Below are 18,323 nucleotides of genomic sequence, written 5' to 3'. Positions count from 1 at the left end.
TAGCTCAAATATTACTTACATGGTAAAAAAGAGATAGAGAACAGAAAGGAGTGTAACTTAGAATGGATATCTTTTTTTAAAAAAATCACATATATCAAAAGATACAAAAGGAGCCGGGAGCTGGTGGCTCACGCCTGTAATCCTAGCTACTCAGGAGGCTGAGATCTGAGCACCGAGGTTCAAAGCCAGCCTGGACAGGAAGGTCTGTGAGACTCCTATCTCCAATAAACCACCAGAAAACAGGAAGTGACGCTGTAGCTCAAGTGGTAGAGTGCTAGCCTTGAGCTGAAGAGCTGAGGGACAGCGCCCAGACCTAGAGTTCAAGCCCCATGACCAAAAAAAAAAAAAAAAAAAAACAAAAAAAGATACAAAAGGAAAGCTAGATGCCAGTGGGTCAGACCCAGAAGCCTTGCCATTGGAGGCTGAGACCAGGAGGATCGTAGTTTGAGGCCAGCCCAGGCAGAAAAGTTTGAGAGACCCCTCCCACTTCTCAACCCATAGCTGGGCACAGTGGCACATGCACCTGCCCTCCTTACTACTTTTGTGTGTGTGTGTGTGTGTGTGTGTGTGTGTGTGTGTGTGTGTGTGTGTGTGTGTGTGTTCTGATCCTGGGGCTTGGGGCTTGAACTCAGGGCCTAAGAGCTATCCCTGAGAGTTTTTGCTCAAGGCCAGAAATCTACCATTTGAGCCACAACTCCACTTCTGGCTTTTTTTGGTAGTTAATTGAAAATAAGAGTCTCTCACGGACTTTCCTGCCTGGGCTGATTTGAACTGTGATCCTCAGATCTCAGCCTCTTGAGTAGCTAAGATTATAGGCATAAGCCACCTGCATCCAGCCCTCACTGCATTTTTTTTACAATTATATTTTCACATGTATTTTGTGGTGCATGGTAAGGACACAGCTTTTACTTAATTTAATAAACTAGTTAAGTTTGATATGGCTAATTAAATTAGATATAAAAAAATCACTTAGCAGCCACCAAGAGCCCAGTGTTAAATTTGTAATTTTCTCTGTAGTAATATTGTTGTGAACTTAGTAACATGTACAACAAACCCCACATTGTTAAAATTAGCTCATGTTCTCCTAAAAAAAAGTACCCCAGGGCTGGGAATGTGGCTTAGTGGTAAAGTGCTTGCCTAGCATGCATGAAGCCCTGGATTCAATTCGTCAGTACCACACAAACAGAAAAACCTGGAAATGGTGCTGGCTCAAGTGGTAGAGCACTAGCCTTGAGCAAAAGAAGCTCGGGGACAGTGCCTAGGCCCTCAGTTCAAGCCCCAGGACTGGCAAAAAAAGAGCACCCTAATTCTTTTGAGATCACTTCCTTTATTTGCCTGTTAAGGAGTAAGTAGGCTTTGACTGAGATGTAGGAGAAATTGCTTTGGCAAAAATAAAGGAAGGATGTGTAGCTGAATGGTCTGGGAAGACAGATGAGCCAGGAGTTGCTCAGAGATTTCTTTTCCCCTGTGACTGTCAGGGGTAACAACCAGAAGAATATGGCTCCAGAGCCTGATAGATCAACATAGTTATAGAGCAGAACAGGTCATGTCTCTTGGATTGCTCAAGACAGTGCCAGGCATTTCATGGCACATTAGGTAGATTAATCTGTCCCATGAATGTTCTATCCATGGGTTGATCAAGATACAAACTGCTGCACAATACAGGGACAGGATAGGTGCAGGAGGGAGCCATTTGCAAACGTGTAATTTACTATGGCATCTAGGAAACCAGCCCCAGCCTTGCTTACCTTGTCAGGAAGGAAGGTTACATCAAGTATGTACTGGACCTTGAGAAGTCACTGAGGTATATTCTTCAGTAGTACCTATCCATGCCCAAATCTCCATGATCTCCAAGCTGGAAGAATAAGATGCTCAGGAAAGATTTTTAGAAGAAATATGTATTGAAAAAATATTTTAAGAATTCTTTTTTATTATGAAGTTTTTTATTGTGAAAATACCGTACAGAGGGGTTACAATTACATGAGCAAGGTAATGAGTACATTTCTTATCAAGCATTGTTGCCTCCTTCTTTGTTTCCCCTTACCATCCCTGCCCTCCCATCCCCTCCCCTCTTCCACCCAAGTTGTAAAGTTTGTTTTTCAACATAATGTCTCATACATCTCATTGTTGCAATGGGTCCACCTGTATCCCTCTTTAAACAATTTGTTTTTTCCCTTCCCCTCCACAAATTATACCAACATCAAATACAATGAAAACAGGAGTTATACTGTGGGAGAGGGACATACAAAGCAACAAAAAATCATCTTATAAATATGTTAGAAACATCTTATAAATACGTTAGAAAGAAAAACCATTTGAGTCCTTATCTTGGGGTTCATTTCGCCTAGCATCAACTTATTTGACCATTTCTGCTTGTCTCAGACATATACAAGTTATTGCAAGTAAGGGAAACCATGGGACCTATGTAAAAATTCTTTTTGAACCTTCAGGTCCTGTAGCTTTTATTGACCATACTGCTAATTTTATTTCCTGTTTATTTTCTATGAGTTATTGTTGGAATTACAATTTTATCTATTTTGAGAAAGCCTTTCTTCCTAGTTTCATCTAAAGCATAACAGGAACTATCAGAGTTGAGTTAAACTTAAGGCTTATTTGAGCAAGAAGAAGGTTCTAGAACTAAATCTTGAAAGTTGGTAGGGAATGCCCTGCCCTACCAAGTACAGTTTGTATTTATAGACAGGGAAAGGAAGGGACACATACAAACAACCTGATTGGCTGCAGTCAGCACTTGCCTTATAAGTTTATGAGGCATTTGCCTTTTATATTCCTCAGAGTTGGCAACTTCTGATTGGCTGAAGCTAATTGATATGATTAAGATTCAAATAATGTGTTACAAGAATATACACCTAATTTTCATTTTGTTTGCATATTAAGTTAAGTTGCAGTTTAGTATTTACCAAGACAAGTTTAGACACCTAAGTATGGAAAGAGACTTAGGCCAAACTTATCCAGGACCCAGGCAGGACCCTTCCTGTTTTTTTTTTTTTTTTTTTCCGTCTCCTGGCCATCATGAACTTTGCTCAATCATGTGATCCACACCCAAAGCAATGAGGCCAACTGATCATACACAAACATCTGAGCCAAAATAGACCTTCCATATATAAGGTTTAACCTGTTTGTTCCCAAGCACAGATTTTTAAGGATCATGGAGTGACAATGATTTGTCATTGTTAAGAGTGACAACAGCTTGTCTGTATAGTGTGCGCATGCATGTGCATGCACGCACACATACACACACACACATACACACAAACGTTATCATGAATGTGTGTGTGAATAACATGCAGATCACACAAATCCTCAGGTTACTGCATAACAAACTCCTTTAGTGTGCTATGGAAGCATATTACTCCAGAACAGACAGTAAGTTTCAGTTTATACCAATTAATTGACCTGCAACCACGTAGAAATTATTATATAATATTTATCTTATGGACATTTGTTACATTAAATAAGAAATATTTACATCTTCTAAGTTTTAAGAATCCTTATTTTCCCATCATAGTACTTTTTGGTGACATCCTCTCCTTTTTCTTGTTTTAAAACTTTTTATTAGGGGCACTTGAAAAAGGACAGAGTAACCTACCTCTCATGTCTATACTAATCATCAGCTGCAATAATGATCAACATTTTGTCCCTCTATTTTCTTTTACTCATTCTTTACCTTCTCATCAATACAAATTGAACTTTATAATCCTTTAATTTTTGTTTACAAGTCTTAATGATGATCTAATATCACATTGCTAACACCCTTTCCTCATTCCTTGTCTGAGAAGGCAGGTTGTAATTCTGTCTCTGGGTTGTAAGATTTCCTGCTAAACCTAAACCCTTAAGCTATGTTCTTGCAGACTGGGACATTAGCAGGATCTCTCAATTGAATTACAGAATTGCATTCCACCAAGGATTCAGTTTTGCAGAGTACTTAACACTGAACTATATGAGGAGGCACAAGAGTAATGGGTCTTTTCAGTAATATCATCTTTTTTTTCCTTCCATAAATCAGAGGTGGTATTACAAGACTTTTAGTTATGTGACATGAACGGAGTTACAAGTATACAGGGCTGGCAATGGTCCCCAAATTAAACCTTTTCTGTCATCTCCTGAAGGTTTATTCTTTAACTTGCAGTTGTTACTATGAATAATTTAACAATCTGACAGCTTTTCTGTGACTGGAAACTTTTTTGGGGGTACAGATTCAACAGTTACCACTGCCTTAAAAGCAGAAACCTAACTCATATCTGCCTCTGCTAGTAATCTATGTTGAAGCTCTTAGATGCAGTTCTCCTGCAGCTAGGTGTTTTACTCTCCAATCTTAAGGATTAGTATTTATTGTCATTATCGATTGATGATTCAATAAAGAGAATATTGTAGTGCATCTCAGCGCAGTAGTGTGGATCTAGAAAGTCCCCCCAAAGTCCATGTACTAAAGGCTTGGTTGACAACCAATGATGCCATTGGGAAGAGATGGAATCTTTAAGAAGTGGGACCTAGTGGGAGGAAGTTAGGTCATTGGGGGTGTGACCTTGAAGGGGATACTGGGACCCCAACTCCTCTCTCTGCTTCTCAGATACCAGATGTGAGCAGCTACTATATCATGTGCTTCTGTTATAAAGTAATGGACCACCAGAGGCCCCAAAGCAATGAGATTCAAGTGACTATGGAGTAAAACCCCTGAAATTTTGAGACAGAAGAATCCTTTCTTCCTTTAAAGTTGACTAGCTTAGATATTCCATCACAGGGATGGGAAGCTGACTGACACTTTAAGGAAGGAAGCTGAGCAATCTTTCTGCCCAACAGGTGTGACTGGAGGTCATTGCACCACTAACTCCTATAGTGTGCTATGGAAACATATCCTTTTGCAAGTGACCTGTGTTGATTCAGTTGTATGGCCCAGATCCAATTTGCCATCTTTGATTTGCTGTACTGGTGGCAAGCTTTAGAATCTCTATACTTGTGTTTTCTGTTCCTTTAGAGAGAAGGTAAATTTTCTGGAAAGTGTCCCCAAACAATGCTTAGCTTCATTTTTAAAATAAATGAAAGCGTACATGGGAGAACTAGAGAAAAGAGGGAAAAGAAAACTTGAAACATGTGGGGACCTGAACCCATATTGTAATACCCATTTTTGTTGGTTTGTTTTGTTTTGATTTTGAGTAGCAGAACTATTCTCTATCCTAATTACAGTGATGGTCACACAAATCTGTATATGAGTTAAAATTTGTAGATCTTAACACCAAAAGAAGCCCTGTGGGGTAGCTTTTAAAAGAAAATAAATTATTTACCAGGAGATAACTAAAATCTCCAATCCCGTTCAACCTTGAAAGTAAAGAAAATTCTAGAAAATAAAAAGCATCTTGGGATTATCAATGATGTTAAAAGTTGTTTCACAAAAATTTTCAAAGACTTTTTTTGGTTTTATTATGTAAACGATATTGCAAATGACGAAGAATTTAAAAAGTCATTGGGAATCTCTAACTATAGAAGGTCATCTTGTAAAATAATCTTTTAGCCTTCAGTCAACGTTCTGCACCCCTTCCTTTATTGGACAAAGGTCAGATTTTCAGGGTATCCGGGAGAGAAGGAGATGGCTTTGCTCTTTCCAGTGAAGTTAGAAATATCAGCATTGGCACTGCTCCAGACTTGCAAAATCAGAAGTTCCAATTTAGCAAGATGGCCTTAGGGATTTTGAATGCACTGGAAAGTTTAGGAATGACTGGTTAATGGCTCTGGCTTGCCCATAGTTTGCCAGTAAGACCTGAGTCACATTTATCTCTGCTGTTGTTTGCACATGAAGGTGAAGGTATTTTCCTGTCTTCTTTTTTAGGGTTTCTTCCAACAAAGGAGACCAGTATTAGAATTTCCCAAGGAGATTGTGCCTAATGCCAGTTTTGCTACCAGAGAAAGCATTCAAGCTTGTTTTTCTTATGTTCACAAACATTCCCCTCCCACCCTTAATTTAAGTTAACCATTCCCAAGCCAATTAAGGGGACAGGCTAAAATATCAAGAGGAAGTAAAATCAGGAGGAAATGAAATAATGAAAACTTATAGAAGGTTCTGGTTAATGATAGGTGCATACCAGTAGACAGTTTGTTGCAGCCTTGTGTTGTTGGTAGGGTGACTCTTTCCATGCAGGGCTTTGGTAGTGATTGTAGAGGCTGGTATGCTGAGAGTGCTCATCTCAGGCATGCTTTCTGGCTTTAGTTGTTCAAGGGGGGGTTTCATTCATTCTTTTTTTTTTCTTTGTTGGTCATAGTGCTTGAACTCAGGACCTGGGCACTATCTGTGCCTGAGCTTTTTCACTCAAAGCTAGTAAGCCACAGCTCCACTTTTGGTTTTCTGGTGGTCAATGAGAGATAAGAATCTTACAGACTTTTCTGCCCAGGCTGGCTTTGAACCACAATCCTCAGATCTGAGCCTTCTGAGTAGCTAGGATTACAGTGTGAGCCACCAGCCTTGCAGGAGGGTCTAAATGTTGGTGCAGGAAAGACTGTAACTTCCTGTTATTGCATGAGACCTGGTATGAAAACTGTAAGACCCTCTAGTTTTCCAGATGGGTGACAAATTTGTGTGCATATGACTTTAAGTATACAGGAAAAAATCCAGTGTGCAGGAAAAATGAGCTCCCATAGTCATGAGATTCCTTCTATCATCTATATTTACTTTTTAATTAATATTTCATGATCAGTTAACTAGCAGTCTGTTGTCCTTTGACTAAAGAAGAAGATAGTATAGCTAATAAAGTGTATTTATTGCTTTCATTTAAGAGTCTTAATTAAGGATCCATCCCTCATGAAAGTCTTTTAAAAATATTGTTTAAAATGCACAACCAAGGAGGAAAGAAATCCCTTGTCTATAAAGAAAAAGCAACATAGTGCTGCATTTAGTCCATTAAACATATCCCTTGAATACTTATGCAAATATGTTATATATGATTATATAGTATAATATAATATTATTACATATATAACATATAACACATATTATATTAATTTATTAATTATATGAAAATACAATATATAAATAATATATTTATAACATAATATAATACATATACTGCATATAATATATTATATATTATATGTGCTATTATATAATATATAATATCTCACATTATATATTATATATATTATTCACTCACAAATTACTCAAGCTGATTCAAAACTTTGGCAAAGTAGCAGGGTATAAAATTAACCCTCAAAAATCAATGGCTTTTCTATGTGCAACAATGAGAAAATCCTGGCTGAAATCAGGAAAGCAACTCCATTTGTAATAGCCCCATAAAAAATAAAATACGTAGGAATTAACTTAACCAAAGAAGTAAAGATCCTCTATGATGAAAACTTTAAAAACCTGAAAAAGGAAATCAAAACAGAACTTAGAAAGTGGCAAAACCTTCATGCTCCTGGATTGGAAGGATCAACATCGTGAAAATGGCAATACTTCCTAAGGTTATCTACAAATTCAATGGGATACTTATCATTATTCCAACTTCATTCTTCAAGGAAATAAAAGAGGCAATCCAAAAATTCATATGCAACAATAAAAGACCTCAAATAGCAAAAACGATCCTTAACAGAAAGAACAGTGCTGGAAGAATATCAGTACCAAATTTCAAATTCTACTACAAAGCCATAATCATCAAAACAGCTTGGTACTGGTACAAGAACAGACCTCAGGACCAATGGAATAGAACCGAAGGCCCAGAAATGAACCCACAGACCTATAGCCATCTAATCTGTGATAAGGGAGCTAAAAAAATAGAATGGAAGAAATACAGCCTCTTCAGTAAATGGTGCTGGCAAAATTGGGTTAATCACGATTTGTTTTTTCCCAGGTGGACCCATTGCAACAATGAGACATACAAGTCGTTATGTCGAAAACGGACTTTACAACTTTAGTAGGGGGGGAGGAGGAGGGTTGGGTGGGGGGGGCAGGGGGAGGATGGGAAGGGCAGGGGAAACAAAGGAGGAGGCTACAATGCTTGATAAGAAATGTACTCATTATCTTGCCCATGTAATTGCAACCCCTCTGAACAGTAGTTTCACAATAAAAAAAATTGGTTAATCACTTGTAGAAAACTAAAGCTAGATCCTCATATATCACCCTGCACCAGAATCAACTTCAAATGGATCAAAGATCTCAGAGTCAAAGAAGACACTCTGAAAACATTACAGGATGGAATAGGAGAAACCCTAGGTCTCTTTGGCACAGGCCTCAATTTTCTTAATAGACACCCAGAAGCACAACAAATCAAAGAAAGGTTGGACAAATGGGATTGCATGAAATTGCAGAGCTTCTGCATGGCAAAGGACATAGCTAGCAAGATCAATAGAAAGCCTATGGATTGGGAGAAGATCTTCACTAGCCATATAACAGACAAGGGTCTCATATCTAAAATATACCTGGAACTCAAAAAATTAAATCCTCCAACAACAAATCTTCAAAGAAACAACTGCCCAATAAATAAGTGAGCTAAAGACTTAAAGAGAAACTTCTCTGAAGAGGAAAGAAGGATGGCCAATAGACACATGAAGACATGCTCAACCTCTCTAGCCATAAAAGAAATGCAAATCAAAACAACATTGAGATACCACCTCACTCCAGTTAGAATGGCTATAATCAAGAACTCTAACAACAACAGATGCTGGAGGGGATGTGGACAGAAAGGAACCTTACTGCATTGTTGGTGGGAGTGTAAACATGTTCATGGAGGTTCCTCAAAAGACTCCACATAGAGCTCCCCTATGATCCAGCAATCCCACTTTTGGGCATTTACCCAAATGTTCACAAACAAGACCACACTAACGCTACTAGCATGACTATGTTTATTGCAGCATTATTTACCATAGCTAAGATATGGAACCAACCCAGATGCCCCTCAGTAGATGAATGGATCAAGAAAATGTGGTATATATGCACAATGAAATTCTATGCCTCCATCAGAAAGAATGACATTGCCCCATTTGTTAGGAAATGGAAAGACTTGGAAAAAATTATATTAAGTGAAGTAAGCCAGGCCCAAAGAAACATAGGTCCCATGGTTTCCCTTACTTGCAATAACTACTATATGTCTGAGACAAGCAGAAATGGTCAGATAAGTTGATGTTAGGTGAAATGAATGCTTTGTATGTCCTTCCCCCACAGTATAACCCCTGTTTTCACTGTATTTGATGTTGGTATAATTTGTGGAAGGGAAGGGAAAAAACAAATTGTTTAAATAGGGATACACGTGGACCCATTGCAGCAATGAAATGTAGGAGACGTTATGTCGAAAAATGAACTTTACAACTTTGGCAGGGCGTAGGGGGATGGAAAGGATGGGGTGGGGGGGAGGGTGGGGAGGGGAGCATGGACAGGATGGGAAGGGGAAGCAAAGGATGAGGTAACAATGCTTGATAAGAAATGTACTCATTATGTTGCTCATGTAATTGTAACCCCTCTGTAGGTATTTTCACAATAAAAAAACATATTGTGTATCATCTATGTTATTATATATTATATAATATATAATATCTAACATTATATATTATATATTATTGTATTATATGCAAATACAACATATAAGTATATTATTTATAACATAATATAATAATATAATACATATTCTGTATATAATATATTGCATATTATGTTATTATATAATATGTAGTATATGATACCTAACATTATATTTTATTTATGTTATTATATGTCATATAATACAAATATATTGTATATAATCATTCTCAAATTTGAGGAAGTCATACATTATTGCTTTTGCAATCTAATGGGGTTAGAGGAGACATAATACTGCTCAAATATAAGGAATAACAAGTTTTTTTCTTAAATATAGAACCTATTATGAGAAATGGGATTTAATACTTACAGGATCAATTTAAGCAGGATCAATTTAATATTTACAGTCATGTTTTGCTTGACAATGGATTATATTTTGAGAAATGCCATTTGGTGGGGTTTTTTTGGACTCTGTATGAACTTCACAGAGTGTACTTATACAAAGACAAGCCCTACATCATCAGGCCTTATGATTTTATGGGACCACTGTCATTCATACTGACTGCAATTGACTGGAATATTGGTATGTGACCCTTATTTTTTTTATCTTTGGTACAAGTAATGGGACTTGAACTCAGGGCCTGAGCACTGTCTTAGCTTTTTTTTTGCTCAAAGCTGGTACATCACTACTTTAGGCCACAGCTCCATTTTGAACTTTATGATGGTTAATTGGAGATGAGTTTCATAGACTCTCTTGTCCAGGCTGGCTTCTAACTAGGATCCTCAGAGCTCAGCTTCCTGGGTAGCTAGATTTATAGACATGAGCCACTGACACCTGAGACTATACCTCAAAAGTCAAGGCTCTCACTCTTCCTGGGAGTTTAAGTGGTAGTTCCTTGGAGCTGGAATCTGTTAAAAAGTGAGCGGAAACAGTCCAGACAGGTGGCTAATTAATTATCACTTAGCCAGGGCAAGCCAACAAATTCTAAAGCAAAGGCTACATTTGGAACCTTTTCCTTGTGTGATTGGGACTCCAGGTTCTATTTATCAGGGGAGATAAGGATGATCACCATTATAGGGATTTTTCTTAGCTTAAATTTTGTAATTGACCTTAAAATACTTCACTATATTTCATGATATTAGAGTAGAATTTAAGCACAGCATGGAATCTTAGAACACTTCATTTTCCTTAGCGGTTCATTTGGAGGGAAGAAGGTTAAAAAGAGTTTAAATAATTTCCTTAAGGTGGCACAGATAGGTAAGTGGCAAAACTGGGACTAGAATTCACTTTTTTTCTAACTTGTGATTTTCAGAGAAAAGGATGCTAAATTCCCATTTGGGTTGTTCATGTGATCAATAGATGCTAAATATTCTGTGGAAAGTGCTGTTTAACTTACTGATTGCCAGTACTTAGTCAACTAGGGTAACTCCAAAATGGGTTTGATTCACTCCAGTAAACAAAAAGGGTGCCTTCAGTAAGTTGAAGTTAAAGATACATTTAGTTTTAGGCTAAATATATCTTTAGTTTTAGGGATATTTCTAAAGCATCATAACAATCACCAACTCTAAGCTATGAATGAAGACTTCTGTTAAAGTATTTTAAAAATGGATTGCTTTTTATTAGGTTGGCAAAGAAGTCATTTAAAAAATATTGGAAAATCTGTATCTCTAGAATGTTCAGAATTTTGTGTCACATAATATTTTCTTTGATTTCATCACATTCACTGGTAATTATAAATATATTCAAGTGTCTCTGACAGATAAGAAATATAGTGTAGAATAAGAAATGCAAGTAATATTTGCTTGTGTATTTTGAAAAAAATAACACGATTTCTTCAGTGTATGCAATATTCAATGGCTTATTCTTATTGGTATTTCTGTTAAATCAATAAAATAATATAAAAGTGATAGTAATAAAAATAGTAAAAATGAGAAAGACACACTTGTTAGTTCATATGATTTTCATTGCTAAGTTGATTTTGGTGAGTTTCCTACCTGAAAACAACAATCAATCAAACAAACCCCACTATCTTTCAGTGGTTTATTTTTCTGGAATTGTTTTGGGAGGGGGGGGGTAGGTGGGTGGGGGTGGGGTGGGGAAGAGAGAATATTGCACCACCTTGGCCGGATAGACTCATGAATCTTATTACTGCATTTAAAGTATTTCAATATTTTCTATCAATTCTTTTGTTCCTGAAGCTAATTTTCTTACTCTAAAAAATACTCATCAGGTATTATTATTCTATCTGAAAATCAAAAACATTTTAAAATTAAAGAATCTCTAATATGTATACTGATGATATTATTATTATTATGATGCCATTTCTGGGCTTGAACTCAGGGTTTGGGCACTGTCCCTGAGCTTTTTTGCTCAAGGTTAGAGCTCCACCACCTGAGCTACAGTTCCACTTCGGGTTTTTTGGTGGCTAATTGGAGATAAGTATCTCATAGACATTTCTGGTTGGGTTGGCTTTGAATCATGATCCTCAGATCTCAGCCTCTTGAGTATCAAGGATTACAGGCATGAGCAATTGGTGCCTTGTGGTATTTAATTATATTTTGATATCAATAATGACTGTATGAAGGCATGTCATTTATAGTTACAGAATTGAGAGAGGCTTTTTATTAAAATATTAGAATTGATTTACCTCGGTGGATTTCTGGTTCATTTTTCAAGTAAACACTGATTTTTGCAATGTACATTTAATCAAAAGATCTGCTTCTTGAGTATATATTTCATCTATTTGGTAGATTACATCAACAATGACTATAAAACATCATTTTTTCCCCTGTAGTCCTGAGGCTTGAACTTAGGGCTTTGCCCTTGCTTGACTTGCTTGCCTAGCTGGTGCTCTACCACTTGAGCCATGCCTCAATCCTGGATTTTTGCTAGTTGATTTGAGATAGGGCTTTATTAGACATTTTTTTCTCAGCTGTTCTTTAATCTACAATTCTCTTAGCCTCCTAAGTAGCTAGGAATACAGGCCTTTTCCCTCTCAAGTCTAGATAAGATTTTTAAAATTCTATACTGGGCATGGCTGATACATTAAGACCAAATATCACATAACTCTAACTTAATAATTTATTTTTGTATTGTTGTTGAACTAGGTTAGGATTTTAAGATTTTCATTTTATCTTGTAATATAGCTTCATTGGGCAAGAGGTGCTGACTTTTTAGGAAATTGATATCACTAAAGAAAAACTCCAGAAATAGGAATTTACACATTATGACTGACTCAGGTATATCTTTTGATCTCTTGTCTTTGTGTAGAAAGATTGTTTATCAGAATCAGAGTCAAAATAATTTGACAGTGCAGCTCAATCAACCTGAAAGGTGGCTTTGTGGAACTGAATTTGAAATTACATATTTCCTTAATCCAAATGAAATCCTTACTTTGATCTGTCTGAAACTTTAAGACATTTTTGAAGGTCAAATTTAATCTTTTTTGCTTTAGTATTGCATACATCTTGGCCCAAAACAATAATAATCTCAGTCTCTCCTGACTCAGAAGCCTTGGGATTGTAGAGGCTTTTAAAGAGCTTTTCATCTAGAAGTTATACCACACATTTAAATTCTTTCCAAATAGAAGACAAAAAAACCATTAGATAAAGAATAAGATAAATCAATTTTATTGCTTAAAAATGTTAGTTGTGAATAATAGTTCTCCTTTGTTTGGGAATGTAAAATGGGAAATATCATTCATTTCTTGTTTAGCAACTTTGACATTCTTTATTCTGAGACCATTTTAACATCTTAGGTTGAAGGGATGAGATCTTGTTAATTTATCAACACTTCTTAGAGCAGGATCACTAACATGCCATATTAAGGGCATAAGGCCTATAATATTGTAGTAAGCCCTTCCTTCCCTATCCATCATGTATAAATCTAGGTGATTAGACATTCTAATTAGGGGCACCTTACAGCATTGAGTGCAATATTTGTAGAAAATATTACAAGTCAACCAAGCACATCCAAGTCACTGTCCAAAGTCATTACCAATCAGAGGAACCAGCTTTTTAAGTCAGGTGAAGTCTGCATCTTTTTTGTCTTTTCAGGTAATACTGGGAATCTGAAGAAGTCTAAATCTGCTGCCAACATCCAGGGTTTGAGTTCAAACCATTAGACTTTGGTCTGAAAGCAATTTGCTTCTCATTTATTTATATTTCTTATTTTATAGGAAACATGTAGACTTCCTCTATATTAAGCTAGTTTTGTAGAATGTCTTATGTCTGTAAGTCACTGAGCAATCATTTGACATATCTGGGTCTTCTGTGGAGCCCTCATACATTGGGCTGTGAAATAACCATCCATATGAAAGAAGGGAGGAAGAGTGAGCAAATGTAGTAATTATAGTCAATGTACATTATGTAAAAACTGAACTATGTAAGTTGAGGGTTGAGATGGGTGGGAGGAAATGGAGGAGAACCAAGGAAGAGGTGACATTGATCAAGACGCATTGTACTCAGAAATTGACTTATGGAATTGTAACCTCTTTGGACTACTACTTAATGATAAAAATTTTGAAAATCATCCAGTCATTCCAACACTCAATTCTCAGGTGCACTTTCGGCTCAGACTTCAAGCAGGAAGTGAATCTGCCTTAATGAGACAGCCCTCCTGTGCACATCTTATCAAAGGCTGCTGTTATGGTCAGAGAGGACAAAGTCACTAGATTGGACACAGAAGAAATAGGACAAGGGGACTCTATGGGAGGGGCAGAGGCTGCAGTCCACTGTGTCCTGCTAAGCAATGTTAGCAACCAACTGGGGCAGAGCATTAGGGAAGGGACTCACATTCCTTTCCAGGAATCTAGTCCTGAACCTAAGAACAGAGACTAAGAGCAATGTCCAAGAATGATTCCTAGATGGGTACTATTAAGTAGGGAATCTAGGTCCTATAGAAATAGAAATGCTCCTTGACTTACCACCTTACCACACAGTTAACATCCTGCTAAGCTCTTAGCAAATTGAAAATAACACAAACCAAAAATAACTATACTTGACATATTACATGTTCTAGCTTAGCCATACAGCATACTGCAGACTTCCAGCAGTGTTCCCTTATGATCATGAAAGGGACTGACCGGGAGCTGTGTCTGACTCAGTACCACACCCAGAATTGTCAGAGGAATTGTGAGCTCAGAGCTCAGGAAAAGATCCAAATCCAAAATTCCAAGTACAGCCTGCACTCATAAATTGACACGCTGAGCTGAAACTTTTTTTGTATAACTACTTGAAAATAAAAAAACAAACAATAGCAACAACAAACATTCCACCTACACTTTCTAGTAAATGTATATTTCCTTGACACCATGGTAAAGCTGAAAAACCATGTAAGTCAGTGACCCTGTGTATCTCTCATTAAAACAGATGACCACTTGTGCCTGAGTGAAAGGTCCTCAAGGCTCTGTAGACCTTTCATAAGCTCTTGTCCTTAGAAGTATGCTACAAGCCAGGTGCCAGTGGTTCACACCTGTAACCTCAGCTGCTTAGGAGGCTCAGATCTGAGGATTGTGCGTCAAAGCTAGCTTGTGCAGGAAAGTCTATGAGACTCATGTCCAATTAACCACCAAAAGCCAGAAATGGACTTTCTGGCTTAAGTGTAAGAGTACGAGCTTAGAACAAAAAAGCTTAGAGACGGTGCCCAGGCTCTATGTTTAAGACCCAGGACCAACACACACACACACACACACACACACACACACACACACACACACACACACACACACACACACACACACACACAGAGTATTATATGTAGCTCTCGCTCTCACTGATTATTCATTTTTTTGGTAAAATGATACCTTCTCATCATGTTTGGAGAATATGACCTTGTTGGGAGGTAAGGTGTTTGGAGATGTAGTTAGCTAAAATGAATTCATTAGGATGGGCCCTGATCCAACATGATTAGTGTCATTATTGAAGAAGACATTTGAACACAGCACATCTCACAAATATTGCATAGGCTATCCTAATTACATGGGCTAATACTAATAATGGGCTATACTAACATGACCAAAGTTATTTGTTGTTAATGTGAAATTCAAATTTAACTAGATAGCCTGAAATTTGGCTCCCACTCAGATGCATTAACTTGGAGTCATAACAAAGCATCAGAAAACTGAGTAGCTTCGAGTAAGTACTGTGTTATCTCACTGTTCTGGAGGCTGGAAGTTTGGTATCAAAGAATCTGTGAGCTTGGCTCCTTTGTTATAGTTCCATTCATGTGCCCAGGTACCCATTGGAATTGGCTAAAGCAGAGAAATGCAGCTATGTTTAGATTTCTGACATGGTAAAGCTCATTTCTGACTATATTTTATATGCTAAGCCAGTTCTGCAACTAACTAGGTATAAGGCATTATGCACATTATCTCACATGTATAGTCTTTTCATTTGTTAAAGAGAGAACAGATATACAGGTCCCTTCCAGCTCTTTATGTGCATTATCCACGGAAATTCTTTAAAGGAACATTTCCAAAAGCCTAGCTTATCAAAGCATTAGAAAGTACTTAAGCTACATTTTTATTGTGTGGATCAAAAATATAAGCTGTCACTTCTCAGAAAGCTTTATTACCTCCACTTTTTAGCCAAGGCTGAAGCTTAATATCATTATGGTACCCTAATGAGGATTCCCTAATTTAGGCAGGCGTTCATGATGATGATCACTTATAGAGATCACTGATTTGAGAAATGGTTCAAGACTTAATGGGCATTGAGAATGAAGGCTGAGTGATTACTTCTTTACTGGTCTGCTAGTGTTGATGTTTGCTCTGCTAATTGTACTTAATTTACTGTGAAGTTTAAAATTTTTTTTTCTTCAGAGACTCCTGTTGCTCTGAGGGATGGTGCTCCTGGATAATGCATTGAACTTAGAGACCTTATTAGTCAAATGCCACATGAGACATTTTAGTGAAGGAAATTACTTTTAGGTAATTTATTTGAGAGCATGCTCTGGAGTTTATGTAGGAGTTTTGCACCTTCCTTCTACCTGGCTTCCTAGACATGCAAACTATTTTACACATCCACGTGTGAAAACCAGGGAACTGATTCTTAAAACTAAGACCAGACAGTTGTTCCTCTGGATGGCTTTAGAATTTCCTTGTTGTGAGGATTGAGAAACAAAGGGAAAAGAAAGAATAATTTAACCCTGGTGCAAAAGTGATGGGAGGCTCGTGGTCACATAGAGAGTCTGGTAGAATACTGCATGTCCTCCATGCTCTTGCTTACAGGAGGAAGAAAAGCAGCTTTGGTCTCTTCTCTGAGAGATGCTGATGGCAAAATTCCGCGGTTAAAGGTATTAAAAAAAAACCCAGAATCAGCGAGGCACCAGTGGCTCATGCCTGTAATCCTAGCTACTCAGGAAGCTGAAATCTGAGGATTGCAGTTAAAAGCCAGCCCAGGCAGGAAAGTCCATGAGATGCTTATCTCCAATTAACCACCAGAAAATTGGAAAAGGAGCTGTGGTTCAAGTGGTAGAGTGCTAGTCTTGAGCTGAAGAGCTCATGAACAGAGCCCAGGCCCAGAGTTCAAGCCCCACGACTGACAAAAACAATAGCAACAACAAAACACCCAGCATTATACTTTGGCGCATTCTCAAAGCTAATAAATCCTAATCCTTATCAGAAGAAATCAAGACATCAAGAAGTCTCTGTCTACCCTCATGAGTCCTTTAGTCTTGTCTAAACTTGTCTAGATTGCCCTAACAGCTCCTGCTAGTTATCTGCTGTTATGGTTTGGATCTGGAGTGTCTTCCAAGGGTTTATGACTTAAAGTTTTGGCTCCCAGCTTAGCACTATTGGGAGTGGTGGACTTACTTTCTTGGTACCTTTAAGAGATGGGGCTTGGTGGGAAGAAATGTGATCATTTGGGGGTGTGCCCTTGAAAGGGATACTGGAACCTCTCTCTCTCTCTTTCTCTTTCTCTGCTAGCCAGAGATCATGAAGTAGGTAGATTTGTTCACCACATTCTTCTTGCCATGATGTTCTTCTGTCTCTTCACAGGATCAAAAAGAACAGAGACAAATTGACCATGGGCTAAAACCTCTGAAATCATGGACCCCAAATAAATATTCCCTCCTTGTAGTTATTTATCTTAGGCACTTTGTCACAATGATGAAAAGCCAAGTAATATCTACCTGATACCAATTTTTCCCTTCTCTGTTTTTGTTTTTTTCAGTGAGTGGAACCCTGATTTTGTTTGGGCTGCCAGTTGTCCTGTTCCTATGGCTAGATTGCTGTTAGTCCAAGCAATTATAGCCATTCTGCTTTCCAGTTTCCAAGCTTCTTTTGCTGCTGTATTAAATATATCCTAATTCTGACCAGTAAGACAAGAGAAAGTCTGCAATAGGATCACCTGGACAAAGAAGAATTGAGGGGAAGATCTCACCTGTGATGGTTAATTTTATATGTTAACTGGACCATGGGATATGTGGTTGGATTAAACATTACTTCTAAGTATGTCTGTGAGGGAGTTTCTGGATGAGATTAATATTTGAACTGATGAGAGCGCTCTCTCCAAAGTTTGCTGTTCCCAGTGTGGGTGAACATCACCTAATGGGTTACGGGTCTGGATAGAACAATGGTGGTGACAGGAGGACTTGTTTCCTTTTTTCTGCCATGGTATGAGCTGGACATCTCATCCTATCCTTTGCCTTTGGACTAAGATTCATATCATTGGCTTACCTGGTTCTCAGGTCATTGGATTTGTTTTCCTGGGACACCATCTTGTAGTCAGCAGGCAGAGCATGGAACAACAACTTCCTCTTCCTGCTCCTGCTCCTGCTCCTGCTCCTGCTCCTGCTCCTGCTCCT

General features: G+C 37.8%; 1 long non-coding RNA gene across 1 annotated transcript in view; it reads left to right on the top strand.

Moving 5' to 3' along the window:
• Positions 1–17,880, top strand: part of LOC138827876 (uncharacterized) — a 72,199-nt gene extending 54,319 nt beyond the window's left edge. Inside the window, exon 3 of the long non-coding RNA XR_011372191.1 lies at positions 17,690–17,880. This is a non-coding gene — a long non-coding RNA (uncharacterized lncRNA). The remainder of the gene's footprint in view (positions 1–17,689) is intronic.
• Positions 17,881–18,323: the final 443 nt, after the last annotated feature.

The sequence above is a fragment of the Dipodomys merriami genome, unplaced genomic scaffold, assembly GCF_024711535.1.
Source record: "Dipodomys merriami isolate MVZ:Mamm:240054 unplaced genomic scaffold, mDipMer1.0.p SCAF_16, whole genome shotgun sequence".
Classification (NCBI taxonomy): domain Eukaryota; kingdom Metazoa; phylum Chordata; class Mammalia; order Rodentia; family Heteromyidae; genus Dipodomys; species Dipodomys merriami.
The sequence above is the reverse complement of the archived record's forward strand: the minus strand, read 5'-3'. Positions and strand labels throughout refer to the sequence as shown.